This window comes from Caretta caretta, chromosome 1, assembly GCF_965140235.1.
Source record: "Caretta caretta isolate rCarCar2 chromosome 1, rCarCar1.hap1, whole genome shotgun sequence".
NCBI classification, from domain to species: Eukaryota; Metazoa; Chordata; order Testudines; family Cheloniidae; genus Caretta; species Caretta caretta.
Genome location: NC_134206.1, coordinates 317,110,836 through 317,134,376, shown reverse-complemented (window position 1 = coordinate 317,134,376; position 23,541 = coordinate 317,110,836). Strand labels below are relative to the sequence as shown.

The window sequence follows — 23,541 nt, the reverse complement described above, 5'->3', positions numbered from 1 at the left end:
CTGGAGTTAGAGACAAAGTTACTGTACAAGGTATAATTCAATCAAGGTGATATGTTGACATCACAAACCCTGGGAGCAAATTGAGCAGTTTATTAATAGCAGCACAGTCCTGAGAGTATTTAGAAACCTTGTGTTTACTCAAGAGTAAATCAGTCTTATTTGTGATACTGTATGTTCTGGCCATTTTAACGTACCCACAGGTGAAGCCTGTGCATTTATGCACATGAAATAAGAGGTTTTGAAAATGCTATTTGAGCAGAAAAAACCTGGTGGTTTGGTTTCACAGGGAGAAACCCCTGTTTCAGTCTATCTCAACAGAACAATTAATTCTGCATCTTCACTCCCTTGCCCAAACTCCTTCTTGTATTCTCAAGCTTGTATTGCATTTAATCATTCTATTCAGTTAGCACCGACTCCAACCAATGTTTGTTCCATGCAGGAACTGGCCTCATAAATGGGTCCAATTAGTGAAACTTTAGTAGTTTAGGTATCAAGAGTTCACATTCAAACCTCCAAGTGTTTGATCGAATGAGAGAGTGATTACTGTGGTGATGGGTGTGGCATAAAACCAGGACAGAATACAGTAGATAATTTGAGAGCCTGATCAGACCTCTTCTGCAGTTCTTCTCGCCCTTTCTTTGTTATAACTCACTGTGCTCTGCAGCTCACACTGGCACTGCCGAATTAGTGGAGTTCCTCGCTATTTAGCACTGTTCCAAACAACTCAGATGCTTCACACTAGCATTCATCCTTCAATTTTTAAAATGCTGATCATCCAGTCCTAAATCATTGGTTAACTTAAGTCCTATGCTACTTAATGTCTTGTAAAATTACGCAAGACAAACTGATGAAGTAAGCTGTAGCTCACGAAAGCTTATGCTCAAATAAATTGGTTAGTCTCTAAGGTACCAGAAGTACTCCTTTTCTTTTTGTTATTTTTAGTTTTATATGTACAGTAAACCTTTCTCCAGCTATAACATTTTATTTTAGAGGAGTCAGTATTTCACAGACATTAAGTAACGGGATCCATTATATTTGCCTGAGCAATATATTATCTATTTAGACACAGCTTTTCTTTCTGACTAAAACCAATCTTTTTCACTAGTTCCGACTTAATCATAAAAATCCCCCTGATGTTCTCCCTGTTTCATCACTACTTATTGTACAAAGAGAGACAGAGAAGCTCTTCATCCTCATTAAACTACTTTTTGTCTTTTCACATTTGCATATTCCAAATTTAGAGCCTATTAACTGATGCTAACTAGTGTTGCTGCTGCAGTGTGGTGTGTGAATTCAGAATATGTTAGATTTACCAGGAACTGTCTAGATTTTCTGCATATGCTGCATGTCTCTGAGCCAACATAATTAACTTTCATAGTCCAAGAGGCTTTGCTTTTAAATGGTGAATGTGGTATCTAGCCATGAAATAAAATGATGGTGTTTTTCTTTTATTTAATCTGAAAATATCCCATTTTTTACTGGACAGCATTCACTACATCAAAAGGGTTTCATAGCTCACACACTACTAAATTTAAAGCACTAGGGCCTAGAATGATTATTGCAAAAGTAGCTATTTAAGACCTTGTCTTTTTGTGTGTGTGAAATCAGTGCAACCAGCACTAGATCCTATATCTTAGAACCTTAGAAATGCTTAAACTCCCCAGGTTCATACCCACTATTTATAGGGAACTCTATTCATCTGGAGTCTTTGTGAAAGCATGGGAAGGAGATTTATAACAGCCTTTCAAAGAATCCCAGTGGAAGAGCATATTACATAATGTTAAAAATGCCTCTGTAAATCTCAGACTATGCTTGATACAACAACGATTTTATTCAAAATGTAGTGGAAGTCACTGAATTTACACAAGGTAAAGGCCTTATCCACTCATGTTTGTTGGTGCTGTAATAAAGAAAAAAGGACCCCTGATGCTGTGGGGCTGTCCAATAGTGAGACTGCCGCAGAAAGAGGTGGACAGCAAAGTTAAAATGGTGCTCAATTTCAACAGCCAAACCTCTGCCAAAAATTATATCCTTGGATATTTTAACCTGCTAATTTGGGTTTAATTCCGCCACAAAGACTTTGGTTCTTGAGGGCTGCAATGAGCACCATGGGTGTGATTTTAGCAAAATCGAAGAGTAGGCTTATGCCTAGAATAGAGCAGTGTCATTTGGACCTGTTTGAGTTAGCAGCCACAGAAAATATAGTTTATTACCATAGAGATCAACTATATGAATTTGATTAAATTTGGATACCTTTTCTAGACAATTTGGATTTTTTTTTTTGAGACAGCTCAAAGAATACCAGACCTCCATTCCACTTAACTTCCTTTTCTTTTCCCTCCCTCCTAGTCCTCTCCTTTCTTCCTTTAGGTATTTGTTTATGTCTTCTATTTTATTACTGTTACTTTCATCCTAATATGTTATATCTGTAGTATGGGATGGTTTTGTATTGTCTAGTCTTGCAGATTTGACTAATTGTAAAATTGCATAATTCTACTGAAGATCCTGTGATACTTGTGAAACTTGGAAAGATATGCCAGCTGTAAGTCATTTAGCTTTCTGTACTTCTCTGTTTCTTTATGAAAACGAATTTAAAAATTGTGTGGGGGATAGGTTGCCCTAGAATGGCTTAACTGGGCTACTGAGTAACTGTTCTACAGTTTGTAATAAAGCAAGACAGCGAAGTTTTTAAGCAAAAATAAAAACTTGTAAAAATAACTTCTTGGAAAAAATTGGCAAGGACTCCTAAATTTCCTTTTCTTTGCAAAGTGTTTTTTCGATCTGCAAAAGAAAATCACTATTGTAATTCTATTTTTCTTAGGTACTTATATGGCTCCCCATTACTATAATATCCAAGTGCCTCACAATTTTTAATGTATTTAACCAGGGACTCAACCTTTCCTGTTATGAATGAAGAACACAGTGTATCCTCCCCCAAATTACAGCACTCGCTCGCTGAGCACAGAATGAATTTATTGACACTGTCTATGTAAATCTGCTAATTAGAGTTAAAATTATGTTTGAAAATGAATCCTTAAAAATAGCACTTAGTGTCAAATTCATTTTTGTCCCAATTGATCTCAACTCAGAAGTTATCTGTCTACAGAAGGATGGACAGAGGTAAATCTTTAGTAAATCTGGTGCAATGGGTGTTTTTGAAAATAAATTTGAGGAATAATGATATTTTTTTCCATTAGTCTTCAAAACTGAAAGTGTCTCCTTCAGCAGAAACTCATATACATTTTCCTTGAAAATGGCTGCCATCTCATATTATTCTCAATGGGACTGAGGTCACAGGTTACGCTCAGTTAATATGGCCACTGTATCCATTCATCTTCCCCTCACAGTGCTTCTGAAGGCACAGGGAGACACCATCTTTCCTGAGGGCAGCTTGGCTTCACTCCCATTGGGAATCATGAGAGGTAGTGGCCTTTTTAACTCTGCCTTGTAGTGACACCCTGAGGGGAAAAAAATATGAAAACCCCACTCTGTGTCTTTAAAAACCAATTTAATCTAATTTGGGATAACAAACAGTAATATGCATCAATCATAATTGTACTGTTATTGCAAAGTGTCTCTATGTGTTTGAGTTATTTTGGGTGTCCTAACTATGTATTTCCATGCCTTAACATGTTCAAATTCCTTTTACATTCAACTTTAACTCTGAATATCCTCCATGTATAATGCTTGTTTTGGGTATATTTACTATAACAACAATTCTTTTTACCCTACATAACTGATAATGCTACCTTAATGTCCATTTTTGTCTAATAATATTTTCAGAGGAAAAGGATGGAAATTCCACCTGTTTACACAATACATAGAAAAAAATTAAGAATAACTCTCATGAGCTCCCCCAAGTGCATGTGCCTACACTTTCTCTTTGTCCCTGCTCCAGGATAGACCAGTGGCCCAGGGCTCTCCCCCTTGTGACAATGGTTTGCCCTCTTGGGCCTTCTGGCTGCAGCTCTCCAGCTGGGCCACTATAGTTCAGTCCCTCTCTGGGTGCCCCAATGTTCAAGCCACTTCCCCCGAGTGGCAAATGAGGGTTGGGAGGGACCCAGGCCCACCCACTACTCCGAGTCCCAGCACAGGGACCCTGTAGAGAGCAGCCATCTGCTGGGTCCCTTTAACTATGTCACACAGCTTCTCTAATTCCTTGGGCCACTTCCCTGTGGCCTCACACCGTCTTCACCCTGACCTCAGGGCCTTGTCCTAATGGAGTCTCAGCAACCAGCTCAGGGCTCCTTCTCGCTCTCCCTGGCTTCTGGCAGCGCTGCCCTGTCTGAGGTTCTGCAGCTCCGTCAGCCAGCCACACACCATCCATGCTCCTACAGCTCCTGCAAGGAACTGAACTCCCTCTGGCCTACAGTTCTTCTTATACTAGGCTGCTGGGCCCCAATTGGCTGTGTCCCACACAGCCACTTTAGGTAGCTTGGAGGAGCTTCTCCACTGCCCTTTTCTGGGGCAGTGTGTGGCAGGGCCACGAGGCCTCCAGCAGGGGGCCTCAGAAGGGCTAGTATAGCCCATTGCAACAACATTCATGTAACTAAGACAAAAGGACTCTTTCCATCCTAGGAATTCCTAAGATGCCATAGTTTATATTCTGTCTCAGGGTCTTACAGCCACACTGTTGGCTGCCTTAAGGGAAGGATCCTGGGGCAAGAGCAGCCACATTGTATACACTGTAGTAAAGTCAAAGGGATCCAACTAATTTAAAAAATCCAATAGAGATATGCCTGCAGGAAACAATCTGTAAACCAGACTCGTTCCAGCTTTAGTCCCTTTATCTCCATTCTTTTCAAAAATACAGCATCTCTAGTACCAATAGCTTGTAGCACTACATTAATAAGAGTTGAATTACTCACATTAATTCCAAAGAAATTCTAATCAGTGTTATTACTTATTCAATGGTGTAAAATGGGAGAATATAGCCTTTATATTTTCTTCATTTATTTTAATAACTTATTTTAGGTCTAATAGTAATGAAACATTCATTGTACTTCTTACAAAGAGAGAGCTGCATGTGCCCTGTAATTTTTCTGATGTGCTTTTCTAATGCATATGTATAGAAATTATGCAGAAAAGACAGAGCTCAAACAATGAATTTACTAATTAATGTGAAGATTTTAATGTTAGTATGACAGCATCATAAGTGGATAATGGGGATCCTAAGTTTCAGCTCTGACAAGCTCTTTAACAATGGGCACTGTTCAGCTGTGTGCAGACAACACACTGTAAAGCAATATTATCTCAAGAAGAATCAAGGTTTTCATACTTTAAGCATATTTGGAAATGTCTGTGATTTTTTTTTTCTTTTTTGCTAAACACTTTCTGATGTTAGTGTTGTTCTTGAAAGGATGATGAACTAAGTTGTGAATAAGAAATATATCTTCAGCCCTGCAATTTTCATGTTTTCTTATACTGAAAGATACAATGCAGACTAGTTTTACATCCTGTAGGTGACAGACATACAGCCAAGATAATTTTTTTCTGTTGTGTGTTATATTAACTACATTATCTAATTACTTTTATTAGTCACTGAATGGTGAAAAAAACAGATTAACTCAAAGCATTTAGAGAACGCATTGTCAATATGGCAATGCAGACTCATGGAGTCTAATGCTTTAAGAACATCAAACTATTTTTTGAGTTCACAGAATTCATAGAACTAATTTAAGTTTGCCAGTCTTTCCCCCTCCCCTCTATAACTTTAACTTGCCTTCTCCCCACAAGGGAGATTCAATTAAACAAACAAAATATGTTTCTTATTTCCCCTACCCCAATCCTTAAATATAGCAGAGCCTGTCCTGTGTATTAAGGCTAGAAGACTCCCAACCAACAACGTGCACAGATGGGTATATATAAGTATATATATAATGGGTATATAATAAGTCCAGCTTATTGTATTAGAGAAGAAGCTGAACACAAACCCTGCATCTGAACATTTTAAACTTGGGAAATTTAGATACAGAATCCGTACTTCACAGCTGGCATTTATAAGTATAATGGACCAAACTAAAATGTTGAATCCAATCTCCCTTAGTTTTGGGTGAATCATGATAATAGTGGCAACAAAATGTAGGCCAGTATAGTGGTGAAGAATGAAGCTGGCAGATCTATGAAACAATATGCTGCTGTGTATGAGATGGGAGTGGGCCATGGTTAAGATAGTCCTCCCCAAGACCCTACCCTCTCAGCCAGAGCCCTTATACTGAGGCAGTTCCAAGACTGTCAATGGCATATGACAATGTCATTCTGCCCCCTTCTGCACCCTCCTGGACATGAGCCCAAAGCTGGAATTATCAGCTATCAAAACTCTCTGAGCACTGCATCCCCAGCAGAAGTCCCCACAAGCCTTCCCACTAGTAAAAGCCTTCTAGTACACATCCCTAGCAACACAGGTTGTTCACTGATTGATCTTTTTTATAATGGAATGATAGATGCCTGGGCCCTCCATCCCTCCCAATGACAGTGTTTTTCTATGAATATTAACTCCTTGCTAATCTTTTACAGCACTTTATGAGATACCAGCTTTGATTTGTTGGTTGTAATATTTTTCTTTTGTGGGGGAGAGCTGTTACTAAAAAGCTCAGGCCCCCCTACATTACCTGTCTCTCTCTTGTTCCCTCCCTCTCCCCTGCTAAATATCTCAGGTGAGTCAGATGCTGCTGGTGTGAGTGGGGTACACTTTGTTATGCCAGGATTTTTTGCTTTTTCATGAGTGAGTGGAGAAACAATAACAGAAAACTCCCACTGGCACACATTCTGCAGGAACTTTAAATAGAGATATTAATGTGAAAGTGCAAATAATGATCTGGAAATCTATAGACTGTGGGCCTAATTGTGCCACTCATATCCACCCACAGAAGGGGCCATCTACACATGGGTCTTAGCTTCATTGCATGGAAGGAGGTGTCAGCTGCCTTCACCGTAACATTCTCCCCATTTTCTCGAGCCCCACAGAATGCTCTCCATTCATCCATGGGCGAGAAGGACAGGAGAGGACCGGATAGTATGGAACTGCATCAGTTGGGTGATGTATCATCTCTCACCAGCTTTATGGGGACCTGGCAGGAAAGACCATTTGCCACAAACTCCCTCTGTGTTAGGGATGCTCTTTGGGGGTGGCCTCAATAAGGGAAGATCCTCACAGTATGACTCCAAAGAGGCCCTGCTGACAGGAATGGTGGAAGTGCTGAGGATCCAGTGCCTGTGCTGACATACAGCTGTCATAGTTCAGGACAACTGCATTTCTCCTCAGAAGAACTGTATTTCTCCTCAGATGTCCATAATGAGCATCCACTCTCAGGCTTCCTGCTCCCTGGCCATCACCTCTCTTTGGTGAAGCCACACATCTCTCTCTCTCTCTCTCTCTCTCTCTCTCCCTCCTGAGTGGGTCTCCAGGCTGTGCAGTTCCTTGCCTTCACTGTGTTATTCCCAGCAGAGACAGATGGCAGGCAGTCCGGAGTGGCTCATGAATGTGGGTACCAACCTCAAGACAGACTGTTACAAACCAGGGCACAAACCCCAAACTAGTGGTGTGTTCTACACTTAGATTTCATCAACCAAGTATCAAGTATGAACTCCGCAAGCATTATAACAGCCTTAACATGGAGTCACAGACAGTCCCCTTGGGCACTCCAGTGTATCTTGCCACCAAGGCAAGCCTGCTATTGTGACAGATGGACCCATACACCAAAAAACACAACAATATTCAGGTTACTCCCAAACCCAAAGGACCAGTCACTTACCACAGGTCAATTGCACCTCAGATCTCACACCAATGACAACGTTAGTAGCCAATCCTGTAACAAGCTAACTGAAGTTTTATTAACTGAGAAAAGGAAATGAGGAGTTATTTACAAGGTTAAAGCAGGTAAACATACACACAAACAACTTACAGTCTTAGGTTCCAAAAATAATAGAAACTGCTGTAATATGCAAGCTCTATATGTCCTTTAGGGCTAACCCAAGCTAAACAGCTTGGGATCCCTTGCTTAAGCTTAGAAATATTGCCCTTTCCAAATTCCAAGCAGCATGACAATTTCTTCTTGACAGAGATTTTTATTCCCTCCCCCAGAGCTCAAGCTGTGATTGTATGAGTGTTTGTGCATAACCCCTCTTCATGAGTATATGGAAAACGATCAACAAAACTTTTTGTTCACTGATGTTCCACAAAGATTTGTCTGGTGTCTATAGGCCTCCTTTTGTTGGACAGGACATGACACCTCTTGTGGTAAACTAGTATTTCACACTTGGTAATGCTTCTTTCCTCTCTGTGCGAGTTTCCAGGTTCATAGCAACACTTTTATAGAGCAAACACTTAAATATTATCTTATAACATGGGATACAGATATTGTAGTGAGACTAATGCATGCAGAAACTCACAAGCATTTAATAAAGTCCAAACACTAAACAAGTCTCTATAAATCTAATACCTATTTTAGCAATGCTAGCATACAGGTGAGCCAGACTGGTTTCCAGCTATGTATTTGTCAGTGTATAGTGATGCCTAGGGGCCTTGGCATGAGCTTGCACCTGGTCTGCCAATACCACAAAAGGCTGCTCAAGCAGGCCTGCTTGCTTTCTCTTCAGAGATGGTTAACAGTATAGCTGCCCACAGTTATTGTTATCACACAGCTATTTTTATGCAAGCCTATTTTATTTTAAGGTAAAGCACTATAGAGAAAACAGATTAAAAACAATAAAAGAACTTACATGAATGCTAACCAGCCAGAGGTCACCCCAACACTAACATGGGCTCTGGCAGGAGCAGTCCTTCAAAACCCCACCCAAGTAGTCTGAAGTTCATCATAGCTTCAGCTCAGAACAAGCCCACAGTCTTATGGGGACTCAGTAGGCCCAGTCCTTCATCACTTCCCTACATTTAGGGCCCTCTGTGGATCAGCTGTCCTATCCATTTGCTGGATCAGAAAGAAGGCCATGAACCTGTTTAAAAAGAGGCTATTTATCCAAAAAACCTTTCTTGCCTGTTGGCCCCTGAAGATTCCAGTCTGAACTGGTCTATGTGAACCTTTCCGGGGCAGCTTCAAACGGCTGATAACCAGAAGAATAAAATTAGCATCTCCCTCCTCCTAGAGATCTTACATGCACATACCACAATAACACATACACAACCGTATTTTAATACAATGGACCCCCAAAGTATTAAACCTAATTCAATGAAGTTTAAATTAATTCACTAACATTTATCTTAATTCCACAAGGTTGCCCAGGATATTGCGGGATATTGTCAGTCTGTCACAACTGCATCTCTCTATGTGACAGTCCTGGCCTCCTAGGGATCTATGGTATTTGTAGGGTAGATCCATAGCGGCAAACCCTGACTTCCCCGTAAAATAATTCAGGAGGAACTTGGCAAAGAAAAGTCCCTTAGCTATTTCTCCTGTGTTTTCCCTAGAAGAGGCTGCAGGCCCATTTGAAAACTAGCTGCTGGTATTATGCTTACTAGCTACTTTGTACAAGTATTTTTATAAAAATTCTGTGAAGCAAGGGTATATCCTTCCCTTCTTACATGTGCATAACTCCCACTGACATTAATGGGACTTATGTATGCATCTCAAGAAGAGAGAAGATCCCTAAGCATCCCTGTTATGATGTCATTAGGATGCAAAATGGTGGTGGGAAAATGTCAATGCACATCTTTGGAGATCTCATTTAAATGCCATTATGATGTACTGTAATTACCATCATTGGCCAAATCATGAATCCTGGGAGACCTTATTAGGACTGATCTGGAATAGAACAAAACTTGTTTTTCTGTTGCACCTTTCATACTCTAGATACCACAAAGTATTTTACAAAGAAATGATTTCAGTGCTGGAATGCTGACCATGGCACTTCAACTATTCTTTTTGAAAAGTATCGGAAGACTTAAGTTTCCACTTTGAAAAACCACTGGGTACAGATAGAAAGATATTCAGTTTAACATCTTATCTGAAGGACAATGCCTTTACATGTTCAAATTCGTAGGGATTTGGGCTCACAGCCCATGCACATAATGGGACTTGAACTAAATCTACTGGCTACCAACAGACATTATGGCCCTGATCCAGAAAAGCACATAAATATATGCTCAATAGTCTCATGCTTAAAGTTAAGCATGTGCTTTATTATTTTGCTGCCTGACGCATATAATGGCAAAAAAATCTCATTTTTTAATATTTAAAGTGTTGGGAAAATTTACATTGCAATATAAATAATTTGTAATAATATAATAAATGATTCCATTCCAAATACTGCAATATCATCAAAACAATATTAAGGGCTAAAATCAACACCTTAAAATTAATAAACAGAATGATTAATTACTATTATTATTGATGTGTTCTAGGGTAGCACCTAGGAGACCGACAGATAGATGATTGTGCTAGACACTGTTCAAACACAAAATAAAAAGATGGTCCTTGCCCCAAGCAGTTTACAATCTAAGTGTAAAATACAAGACAACAGATAGATAAAGACGATGGGGAGCACCAGGAAGTAATGAGACAATATTAGTCAGCGTGCCAGGCAGTCGTCTCAGCAGGCCAGTAGCCTAGCCATTGTCAAGTTTTTTGTAGGCATCATAGAAAAGGTGAGTTTTGAAAGAGGATAATGTGGTAGTTTTGCAGTTCCTCCCAAGAGTGTGGGTTGCATGGGAGAAAGCATGAAGGTGCTTGTTTAAAAATGTTACAAGTGGGCGATGGAGGCTGGCACCATGGGCTGATCATCAGTGGGAGCTGACATGTTGATAGTGAATGAGAGATGATAGGTAGGGTTGCAGCAGGCTGTGAAGGGCCTTGAAATTAAAGACAAGTAGCTTATGTTCGATGCAATAGAGAAGAGGGATCCAGTGGAGCAATGCACAGAGAGAAGTGATGTGGTTAAAGTGACAGACTAGGAAAAAAGAAAAGGAGTACTTGTGGCACCTTAGAGACTAACCAATTTATTTGAGCATAAGCTTTCGTGAGCTACAGCTCACTTCATCGGATGCATACTGTGGAAAGTGTAGAAGATCTTTTTATTCACACAAAGCGTGAAAAAATACCTCCCCCCACCCCACTCTCCTGCTAGTAATAGCTTATCTAAAGTGACCACTCTCCTTACAATGTGCATGATAATCAAGGTGGGCCATTTCCAGCACAAATCCAGAGTTTAACAAGAATGTCTGGGGGAGGGGGGGTTAGGAAAAAACAAGGGGAAATAGGTTACCTTGCATAATGACTTAGCCACTCCCAGTCTCTATTCAAGCCTAAATTAATAGTATCCAATTTGCAAATGAATTCCAATTCAACAGTTTCTCGCTGGAGTCTGGATTTGAAGTTTTTTGTTGTAATATTGCAACTTTCATGTCTTTAATCGTGTGACCAGAGAGATGGAAGTGTTCTCCGACTGGTTTATGAATGTTATAATTCTTGATATCTAATTTGTGTCCATTTATTCTTTTACGTAGAGACTGTCCAGTTTGACCAATGTACATGGCAGAGGGGCATTGCTGGCACATGATGGCATATATCACATTGGTGGATGTGCAGGTGAACGAGCCTCTGATAGTGTGGCTGATGTTATTAGGCCCTGTGATGGTGTCCCCTGAATAGATATGTGGGCACAGTTGGCAATGGGCTTTGTTGCAAGGATAGGTTCCTGGGTTAGTGGTTCTGTTGTGTGGTATGTGGTTGCTGGTGAGTATTTGCTTCAGGTTGGGGGACTGTCTGTAGGCAAGGACTGGCCTGTCTCCCAAGATTTGTGAGAGTGTTGGGTCATCCTTCAGGATAGGTTGTAGATCCTTAATAATGCGTTGGAGGGGTTTTAGTTGGGGGCTGAAGGTGACGGCTAGTGGCATTCTGTTATTTTCTTTGTTAGGCCTGTCCTGTAATAGGTGACTTCTGGGAACTCTTCTGGCTCTATCAATCTGTTTCTTCACTTCCGCAGGTGGGTATTGTAGTTGTAAGAATGCTTGACAGAGATCTTGTAGGTGTTTGTCTCTGTCTAAGGGGTTGGAGCAAATGCGGTTGTATCGCAGAGCTTGGCTGTAGACGATGGATCGTGTGGTGTGGTCAGGGTGAAAGCTGGTGGCATGTAGGTAGGAATAGCGGTCAGTAGGTTTCCGGTATAGGGTGGTGTTTATGTGACCATCGTTTATTATCGTTTATTCCTGTAGTGTCCAGGAAGTGGATCTCTTGTGTGGACTGGACCAGGCTGAGGTTGATGGTGGGATGGAAATTGTTGAAATCATGGTGGAATTCCTCAAGGGCTTCTTTTCCATGGGTCCAGATGATGAAGATGTCATCAATATAGCGCAAGTAGAGTAGGGGCATTAGGGGACGAGAGCTGAGGAAGCGTTGTTCTAAATCAGCCATAAAAATGTTGGCATACTGTGGGGCCATGCGGGTACCCATAGCAGTGCCACTGATCTGAAGGTATATATTGTCCCCAAATGTAAAATAGTTATGGGTAAGGACAAAGTCATAAAGTTCAGCCACCAGGTTAGCCATGACATTATCGGGGATAGTGTTCTTGACGGCTTGTAGTCCATCTTTGTGTGGAATGTTCGTGTAGAGGGCTTCTACATCCATAGTGGCCAGGATGGTGTTATCAGGAAGATCACCGAGGGACTGTAGTTTCCTCAGGAAGTCAGTGATGTCTTGAAGGTAACTGGGAGTGCTGGTAGCATAGGGCCTGAGGAGGGAGTCTACATAGCCAGACAATCCTGCTGTCAGGGTGCCAATGCCTGAGATGATGGGGTGCCCAGGATTTCCAGGTTTATGGATCTTAGGTAGTAGATAGAATATCCCAGGTCGGGGTTCCAGGGGTGTGTCTGTGTGGATTTGATCTTGTGCTTTTTCAGGGAGTTTCTTGAGCAAATGCTGTAGTTTCTTTTGGTAACTCTCAGTGGGATCAGAGGGTAATGGCTTGTAGAAAGTGGTGTTGGAGAGCTGCCGAGCAGCCTCTTGTTCATATTCCGACCTATTCATGATGACAACAGCACCTCCTTTGTCAGCCTTTTTGATTATGATGTCAGAGTTGTTTCTGAGGCTGTGGATGGCATTGTGTTCCGCACGGCTGAGGTTATGAGGCAAGTGATGCTGCTTTTCCACAATTTCAGCCCATGCACGTCGGCGGAAGCACTCTATGTAGAAGTCCAGTCTGCTGTTTTGACCTTCAGGAGGAGTCCACCTAGAAACCTTCTTTTTGTAGTGTTGGTAGGGAGGTCTCTGTGGATTAGTATGTTGTTCAGAGGTATGTTGGAAATATTCCTTGAGTCGGAGACGTCGAAAATAGGATTCTAGGTCACCACAGAACTGTATCATGTTCGTGGGGGTGGAGGGGCAGAAGGAGAGGCCCCGAGATAGGACAGCTGCTTCTGCTGGGCTGAGAGTATAGTTGGATAGGTTAACAATATTGCTGGGTGGGTTGAGGGAACCATTGTTGTGGCCCCTTGTGAACTACTACATGCCTTAATATATGGTCTTTTAATCACAATATATTATTTGTCAATTAATACTAAATGCAATATTGTACAAACTAAATGTATTTGCCTTTTCCTTAGTTTTGTGAATTACCCAAGCAATATTTTCAGTAATTAATTCTCAGAAAATTCCATGTGAAACCAAGAAACACAACAAGCTACATTCTTACTTAGTCATTTATCTCTTTCCTCTTCACTGGACACAAAAGATTCACTTTAGTTAGGAGAAAAAAAAGAAGTATCTCATGACTATACTCAGGAAATCATTTCCTCCCTTCCCCCATTTTCTTTCATTAAATCAATGAAAAGGCAATTTTCAATATGTCCACAGAATGTGTGATAGCTGTAATGTGCAATCTCCATATATGTAAGAGTACATATTACAGAAATTGTGACTATAACATCCATGCACATTTAGTTTAGTCATTAATGTGTTTCTTATTTCATACACTTGAATCCGGTTGTTCTTTTCAGTATTCATTTGTTCCCTTTCTTCCCTGTCATCTAATATTCTACCTGCTTATTATGTTGTCACTCTATCACTTTCCTACTCTTTACCTCCACAATCCTGATGTCATTTTTCTAATTCTCTGCTGCCCTTCTTTAGTGTCAGACTCCTTCAATATGTCATCCTGCTTTTCTTCTGCATCGCAGAACGTAACAATGTAGCACCACTCTGCCTGCAATTTTCCATGTAATATTTCATTAGTTTTATAAACAGGATTTGTGACTTCTTTTCATTTATTGCATTGTAAGCTTTTAATAGATCTGACTAAAAACACCCAGTTTGCCTTCATCAGTTCTATTTCAATTCTTTCTTATGCAGTACAGTTATTGTGAATGATAAACTCTCAAGGCTGACCTTTTCAGCTGTGTTAATGGGAACTTCTTTGTACGTTCATTTATTTTAAAAAGTGTTGCTTGCATATATTGCTTTATTGTTTATCAGCAACTCTGACCTTGAATACAAGAGCTTTATCCCTTAAATGTAAGGATTATTAATTATCTTGATAATTACACCTGATAATCTAAATAATTAAATCCTCAAATAAAGAGGTCTAAAGATTTGGTTGCTTCACCTCACAAGTAGTACCTAAGCCTATGAGTAGAGTGGAGCAAAAACTTTTGTCTGAAACATTTTTTTAGTGAAAAATAAAAATTCAGCTATACTGAACCTTTTGTGAACTTGTGTTGGTTTTGCCAAATTGTGCATTTTGAAAAAAACAAGACAAACCCAAAATTCCAAAAAATTCACGTTTTGTTTTTACATTTTCAAAACAAAAACGTTTTGATACTTTGGTTTGAAATGACTTTTTCTTTCAAAATGTCCTTTAATTTTATTTTTAATAACTAAAAATGTTAAAAAGTGGTCAAACACAAAATAAAACATTCTGATTTTGCCAAAATGGAACATTTTGTTTGACCCGAAATGAAATTTTAAAAACTTTTTAAAATTGCCAATGAACCATACAATCCATTATTTGCACATCTCTACCTTTGATCAGACCCATGAGAGTCATGGTGTAGTGTACTACCTAGCAAAAGAAAGGATATTGGAATGTGATCTTTAGCTATTAAAATTAAGCCAAATTTAGCTCACTTCAACCTATCCAGGTTTTGATCAATAGACCATATACTATTTTAAGTTTGTACAGCTGTGTTATTACACAGTTATGCACTCAAATATGATGCCCTCAAAGGAAACGGAAACTCCTTTTTTAAAAAAGGAAAACAGTAATGCCAGTTACGGGAATTTTAAGTGAACAAAAACCTTAATAATAATAAAAAAAGAAACCCAAAATATCACACACAAAAAGAGGATCACAATTTTTCTTATAGTGTTTGGAGATACTGCAGGGCAGGTCTTTTGTAGCAGGAGGTTGTCTGAAAGGGGGGTAGGTCACTTAGGGTATCTCTATACTGCAATTAAAAACCCGCAGCTGGCCTGTGCCAGCTGACTGGAGCTCAGGCTAAGCATCTGTTTAATTGCAGTGTACACGTTCAGGCTCGGTCTGGAGTCCAGGCTCTAGGCTGTGTAATGTGGGAGGGTCCCAGAGCTTGGGCTGTAGCCCAAGCCTGAACGTCTACACCCCAATTACACAGCCACACAGCCCAAGCCCCATGAGTCCAAGTCAGCTGCATGGTCCAGCTACAGGTGTCTAATTACAGTGCAGATGTGCCCTTATACAGGATTAATTGTGCAGACACTGATTTCCTGATACTGGTTTCACACTGGCCTTACTTCCATGTACATCTGTTGACTTCAACGGAGGTTTTTTTCCATTTCTGGAGGCACTGCAATACCAGGTCGATGCATGGGGTGGACAGAGCAAGCTCCTATTCCATCACCCTGTTTCAAAAATCAATTTAATATACTGACCTCCAATAAAGGACATACCAGATATTAAACTGATAAGAACAGATACTACACTTGATCCTAGTTACCACTGATTTACATAAATGAAAATCAGATATGAAAATCAGACCTACTCATTATTTTTTATCTTTCCTTTCAAACTTTTTCATTGAATACGGATACTAAATGCATGTACTAGGCTGACCAGACAGCAAGTGTGAAAAATCGGGACAGAGAGTGGGGGGTAACAGGAACCTATATAAGAAAAAGCCCCAAATATCGGGAATTTCCCTATAAAATTAGGACATCTGGTCACCCTAGCATGTATGTACCCATGTGCCCACCTCATTTCAGCTGCAAAAATCAGCGCATTAAAATATGGTCAGAATATGAATTAAAAATTCATATTGTCTATGGAAAAAACTAACTCTTTCACTACAAGACACATATCAACAATGTATTGCTATCTTGATTCCTTTTTATGATTTTATAAAACAGCATTCTTTAAATCTAGGAACAGCAAGAAATTATTTGATTGTCTCCTTTGCATAAATGACTCTTTTAATTAATTGTAATTAGACTGACTCTGATCAGGCCATGAGATCAAAGACCATAATTACATAGTATATGTTAAGTACATTTTGATATATAACTATGCTGAATTATTTTTTGTTTAATCTTTTCAGTTAGTGTTTCTACTATTTCTACTGTAGTTTGATTATACATAACAGATAGATAGCTTAACAGGCTGGAATATTAGACACGATAACTGAAGGATGTAATATATATGGCCCTTGGCATTTTTTTAACTGTTTCCCTGACTGTGGCTCCACTTTTATCCACACATGCCTTATTTTTAATTTTAAAATGTAAGAATGAAACAATGCAGTCCCATACCTTCATAGATTTTGTAAAATTGAAAAAATATATATACTAATAAAGCTTTAAGGAATTTTATGTTTTTAAAAAGCATGAAGATTTTAACTTTTCTGTTGCTATGAAGGTTGCAACCTGACAGAACTTGCAGAGGTTGCATAAGGTACTTCTGAATTTTTCATGTTCTGACTTTAGATTGGCCCACTTTAACAAGTATGTGCAGTACACATCCATAAGGCCAGACCAGTGCCCTTTTTGTAGATATATGATTTATTGAATATTGGGTTAGTATTCAGTTTGTGGAGGCAACATTTGTATTCACACCAAATACTGACTTGAATGCAGTTCATTCAAGATAATATTCAACGGCTGACTCTGAATATCTACTGGAACTCACGGGTCCAAATTCATCCCTTGTGTAACTGTACGGGCTTTGGTGGAGTTACATCAGAATTTAATTGGGACCGTTATCATAAATGTGTGTGTTCTTCTAAAAAGTTTTGCCCAATGATCCCAATTATAAACACAAAATCATAATTCTCTTTCTTTTTTTAAAAAAAATCAGTTTTTATTGGAGATCTGTTGTACAGAACAACATAACAGGTATTCAAATACAAGATACACAATAGCAGCTTGGATATATATAATATTAACATTTTAAACTGTTCTAATAAAAGACTTTCAAATAAAAAAGGGAACCCCCCCGCCAAAGAAAACCCACCCAAAACAATGACATTTTACTTTAATCGAATAAATTTAGCAGATATGTAAACCAATCCACCGAACTCTTGAACTTCTTCCACACTGAGGTTACAAATACTGAGCCAGATTCATCAGTGTGCTTTGGCTGCTTTGCACGAACCCAGTGATATAAAGTAGCTGTAAAAACCCAGCTTATTTGGGCAGTGTAGGGCTGTTTTGAGTCACTGAAACAGAGCAAAGCAGCTGCAGTGTACTGTCCCATTCAACAGGCATATTACTTTTATCTCTGGCTCTATTAAAGGAACTTCCAAATTAGAGCTGCTGTACATGATGTGCAACAGTAGCCAGACAGAAACAGTCACCAATTGCTTGAGTCATGGGGTAAGCCATCCTTCCCACACAAACTACAGAATCTAGGTGTTATTCAAAGCTATGATGCTGGACTCTAGCTTTCCTGTGTCTTACAGTTAGTGTTTTCTGGACATATTATGGATCTGGTTCAGTATCTTTCAAGGACCCTTCGCTTCACTATATTTTTGATGTTACTCATTTGGAGGGGAGGAGGCTGGCACCACTGACAGCTCTATTGCATAAAAAAAGATCATCCAGTCTCCCCGCAGTGCACCGAGGGCAGGAATGGGATGAGACCTCAAGCTAGCCAGAGAAGTTTGATGCACCTCAGTAAAAGACCTGACAACCAGTGAAAGATCCTGTTTGCTCAGATTATCTGTGGGAGTTAAGAACTAGATGTAACATCCAATCAATGTCTTACTTTTAGGTTGGTTTTGTAGCTTCTTTGGGGAGGTCCTGGCCAGCTTGTTATACGGGGTTCTTTCAACCCAAAGCTCTTGGTAACTTTTACTCTGTGCAAGGTGGTATCAGGAAATAAATCAGGGGAGACACGGCCATCTGAGGGATAGATGTCTGGCACAAACAGGATAACACAAGAGTGCTTTCACTTAAAGCTAAACTTTACTTAGTCTCAAGCACTAACACACGTCAGCAAAAGGTTAGTAAAACACCCCCAACCCTTGATAATTACCAAAGCTGAGTGTGGCTCTCGAGTGGCACAGTGGCAGGCTTCCGGTGGCCAAATCTTCTGTCTGCCGGTGGGGACTGCAAGATGTATCCAGAGGGAGAGTCCAAAAAGAATCCAACTACCTCAAAAATTTCCCCCTTCTTTATACATTAGTAATAGAATGACATGTCCCTTAAAGAAAACTTTTTAAGTAAGCAGTTTCAATAGAATCATAGAATCATAGAATCATAGAATATAAGGGTTGGAAGGGACCCCAGAAGGTCATCTAGTCCAACCCCCTGCTTGAAGCAGGACCAATTCCCAGTTAAATCATCCCAGCCAGGGCTTTGTCAAGCCTGACCTTAAAAACCTCTAAGGAAGGAGATTCCACCACCTCCCTAGGCAACGCATTCCAGTGTTTCACCACCCTCTTAGTGAAAAAGTTTTTCCTAATATCCAATCTAAACCTCCCCCACTGCAGCTTGAGACCATTACTCCTCGTTCTGTCATCTGATACCATTGAGAACAGTCTAGAGCCATCCTCTTTGGAACCCCCTTTCAGGTAGTTGAAAGCAGCTATCAAATCCCCCCTCATTCTTCTCTTCTGCAGGCTAAACAATCCCAGCTCCCTCAGCCTCTCCTCATAACTCATGTGTTCCAGACCCCTAATCATTTTTGTTGCCCTTCGCTGGACTCTCTCCAATTTATCCACATCCTTCTTGAAGTGTGGGGCCCAAAACTGGACACAGTACTCCAGATGAGGCCTCACCAATGTCGAATAGAGGGGAACGATCACGTCCCTCGATCTGCTCGCTATGCCCCTACTTATACATCCCAAAATGCCATTGGCCTTCTTGGCAACAAGGGCACACTGCTGACTCATATCCAGCTTCTTGTCCACTGTCACCCCTAGGTCCTTTTCCGCAGAACTGCTGCCTAGCCATTCGGTCCCTAGTCTGTAGCTGTGCATTGGGTTCTTCCGTCCTAAGTGCAGGACCCTGCACTTATCCTTATTGAACCTCATCTGATTTCTTTTGGCCCAATCCTCCAATTTGTCTAGGTCCTTCTGTATCCTATCCCTCCCCTCCAGCGTATCTACCACTCCTCCCAGTTTAGTATCATCCGCAAATTTGCTGAGAGTGCAATCCACACCATCCTCCAGATCATTTATGAAGATATTGAACAAAACCGGCCCCAGGACCGACCCTTGGGGCACTCCACTTGATACCGGCTGCCAACTAGACATGGAGCCATTGATAACTACCCGTTGAGCCCGACAATCTAGCCAGCTTTCTACCCACCTTGTAGTGCATTCATCCAGCCCATACTTCCTTAACTTGCTGACAAGAATACTGTGGGAGACCGTGTCAAAAGCTTTGCTAAAGTCAAGAAACAATACATCCACTGCTTTCCCTTCATCCACAGAACCAGTAATCTCATCATAGAAGGCGATTAGATTAGTCAGGCATGACCTTCCCTTGGTGAATCCATGCTGGCTGTTCCTGATCACTTTCCTCTCATGCAAATGCTTCAGGATTGATTCTTTGAGGACCTGCTCCATGATTTTTCCAGGGACTGAAGTGAGGCTGACTGGCCTGTAGTTCCCAGGATCCTCCTTCTTCCCTTTTTTAAAGATTGGCACTACATTAGCCTTTTTCCAGTCATCCGGGACTTCCCCGGTTCGCCACGAGTTTTCAAAGATAATGGCCAATGGCTCTGCAATCACAGCCGCCAGTTCCTTCAGCACTCTCGGATGCAACTCGTCCGGCCCCATGGACTTGTGCACGTCCAGCTTTTCTAAATAGTCCCTAACCACCTCTATCTCCACAGAGGGCTGGCCATCTCTTCCCCATTTTGTGATGCCCAGCGTAGCAGTCTGGGAGCTGACCTTGTTCGTGAAGACAGAGGCAAAAAAAGCATTGAGTACATTAGCTTTTTCAACATCCTCTGTCACTAGTTTGCCTCCCTCATTCAGTAAGGTCAAGCAAGAGGTTCCTTCTGATTATCCATTAACCAGGTGTGGGTTTTTCCAGAGTTTGCAGCCTTGAGGCCCCAATAGACATTCCTGGGGAACATCCTGCTCTTCGAAAATGCACTTATCAGCCACTTCAACACAATTCTTATCAGGAAGGACTCGGGGTCAAGCTGTCCTTTCTGTGGCACCCAACCCCCCCGCTCCACACTCCTGCCTTGGTCAAACTGAGAGTGCTGAATGGCCAATTTACAGCCTGCTGACATGGCTGCTTTTAGCAATAAGCCATAGTGGTTTCAGGCACTTTACTGGTTTGCCAAAGTCTCCCCATACAAGCTAACATGGAATGCTGATTCAGAGAGCAGTTTAAACAATATATGAACTTATGTGTGGATCTAGCTTCCATGTTAAACAATTATAACTTGTATTCGTAGACAAGATGCAAAGTAAAACTTTTGTACAATGTGCACTTTTCTAAAACAGCATCTGCTGGTGAGATATCATAGCTGACATAGGTATAGAGAGGTGACTGGCTACATACTAGACATAAGATGCTGTGAAATCAGAAAGTAGTAACCTGATTAATTACAGTGAAAATAACTCAGTAAAAGATGGAGAGAGAAGGAGTGCCAACAGAGATATGAAAGATTCTATTAAGAAAAAGTTAACTTCACTTACAAAACACTTGATTAATCAGACTTTATACAAGCAGAATTCAACCTCTTCCCAGTCTGGGGTCTGGCTGTAGTGAATCCTACCCACAGGAGCTACTCAGATCTATCGGCTGAAATATCATCCACAGCCACTCCACACTAGGCATAGTATTAGTGCTACTGAATCCACATAACTAGTCTCCCAGGAGCCCCACCTAGGGGTGTAAGTGGTTCAGAGGACCTTGTCTGGGTCTTTCACGACAGGATGAATTTCACACCTACGGTAGGAAATAATTCTTGAAATACAGCAAGTTCAAAAATCTGTAATTTTACCATGAAAAAATTGCCACTCACGGGTTTTAAAAAACATCACAGGATGTGTGTACAGTACACGCTGTTGTTTACATGAGAATACCTTGTGGCATATTCTTTTGATGATGTATGTGATTACTGTATATGACCCTACACACTCCTGTATTCACACCCTAGACACTATTATAATAATCTTTGTACAGACTATGCCTTTTGAGGTATCATTTGAAAACTACCAACTCACTGGTCATTAATATTTTTGTGTGATATATGTGTAGTGCATATTTAGAGCTATGGATATATGCTAGAATTATGACTAAAGTGTGTGAAACCAGGCATGTCAGGGAGAGTTGTAAACAGATTTCTCTTAGACAAAGGTATAGGTGCCAACTCCATGTCCTGTCCTTAAAGACAGGGGTGCTGAACCTCAAGAGATAAGTAATTGAATCAATTGATTGTATACAATATTACTATATTATAGAAATCTATTGAGCAACGTCTTTTACAAAAGCCAATGACACACTGGAGATCAATATCATTGTAAATTGTATGTACTGACACTACAGAAGGAATTATGAATACTCATTAATATTACACTTTACAGTCTGTGAAGCAAACAAAGGGGGAAACTGGTCTCTTTGAAACAGGAGGGAATGCCACAGCTCTCTACCTGTCTCTGAATAAATTATGCAAGGTCTGACCAAAAACAATGGAAGCCCCAGTTACATAGAAATCAGCAGGGGGATGGGAAGAACACAAGAAAGGAAGAACAGCATGAAGTTAGCCTGCCTCTTGAAACAAGATCAATGAACTTTGAAAGAGATTCTTTCCAAAGGTTTATTGGACAATACAGGGAGGGGTAGAGAACCTCTCAATTATCCATCACTAGATAGACAAAAGGGAACAGAGCACTTGCAAGCTGAGAAAGATGGGTTCTTCAACCAAGGGAGGTTGAAGTCTCTGGGAACTGAATAAAGGCCCTTGTGCTTCTGTGGAAGGTCCTGACTGACAGAAAGTCAGCCATGGCTGGGAAGAAGGAAGATTGGTGAGAGAAACCATCTTGAACAAAGCCTGTACCTTGCTAGATTAAGTTTTAGACTTTTAGATGCATTTTCACTTAAATTTGCTTTTAACCCTTTCTATCTTTACTCCTTTTACTTGGCATTACTTAACCCATGCCCTGTTGTTAATAAATGTGTTTTATTTTTACTATAAATCAGCTGAGTGCCGTGTTTGCTGGGAAGGGTGTATTTACCCCAATTAAGTTAGTGAGCTGAAAAGTGCTTTTGTCTCTTTAAAGGAACCAACAAACTTCATTATTTCTCTGAACTGTCCAGGAGAGGGCTGGACATTGCAGAGCAGACACTTTGGGGAAAATCTGGGTCTGGGAATGTGTTGGAGTCATCTTGCTGGTTGTAACCAAGGCTGGTGGAAGCCAGAGCAGGGCTGTGGGGCTTTAGACAGACAGCTCGGGTCAGAGCTGCTGAACCAGGGATGGCTGCATAGCACACAGACACTCAGGGTATGACCTACATACTTGTTGCTGACTATAGTATCCCAGGCTGGGAGCTATAATAGCAAAGCATTGTGAGACACTCAGGGTCACAGCTCCTTACTGATCTGGATTGCACCCCAAATCTCATGATACTGTACCACAAAGCTAATGTGAGTTTTGTACTTATTTTTAGCCAAATCCTGCTTCTATTTACTTCAATGGGAGCAGAAATAGGCCCTTATTGGAAAATTCCCCCCTAAAATATATTCATTTAAAATTTGGGCTCAATATTAGATTCTACACCTCTGAAACACATACCTTACTTGTATCATGATTTACCAAGACATTTTAAATTCAAATGATTCTCTTCATCCTACACTGTATGTCGCCAGCTTGCTGTATTGTCAGTCTGATAATTATCATCATCAAGTGATAGAGGTACAGAGTTTGGACATATGCATACTTGCATTATGTTCTCAGATTTGCATGCGAGTTGGGGTAGAGGAATAATTTCTGATGTCTGTACAAATTATATATGGAAACATAAAACTCCAAAGATGTTTGCCAAAATTTAACCATTTGGGCAGCAATTTGACATGCCATGTGTCTTCCTCGGGCTAACTATTTGGAAAGTATCAGCCCAAATGGTTAAGCCATTTCTCTCTCTTATTTCTAATAGTTGC

General features: G+C 40.5%; 1 long non-coding RNA gene and 1 other non-coding gene across 2 annotated transcripts in view; both read right to left on the bottom strand.

Annotated features, from left to right (window-relative positions):
* Positions 1 to 23,541, bottom strand: part of LOC142070925 (uncharacterized) — a 502,201-nt gene that overhangs the window by 45,715 nt on the left and 432,945 nt on the right. The window lies entirely within an intron of this gene.
* LOC125630723 (U2 spliceosomal RNA) lies at positions 15,745 to 15,928 on the bottom strand. The gene has a single exon (XR_007354772.1). It is a non-coding gene; the product is annotated as a U2 spliceosomal RNA (small nuclear RNA).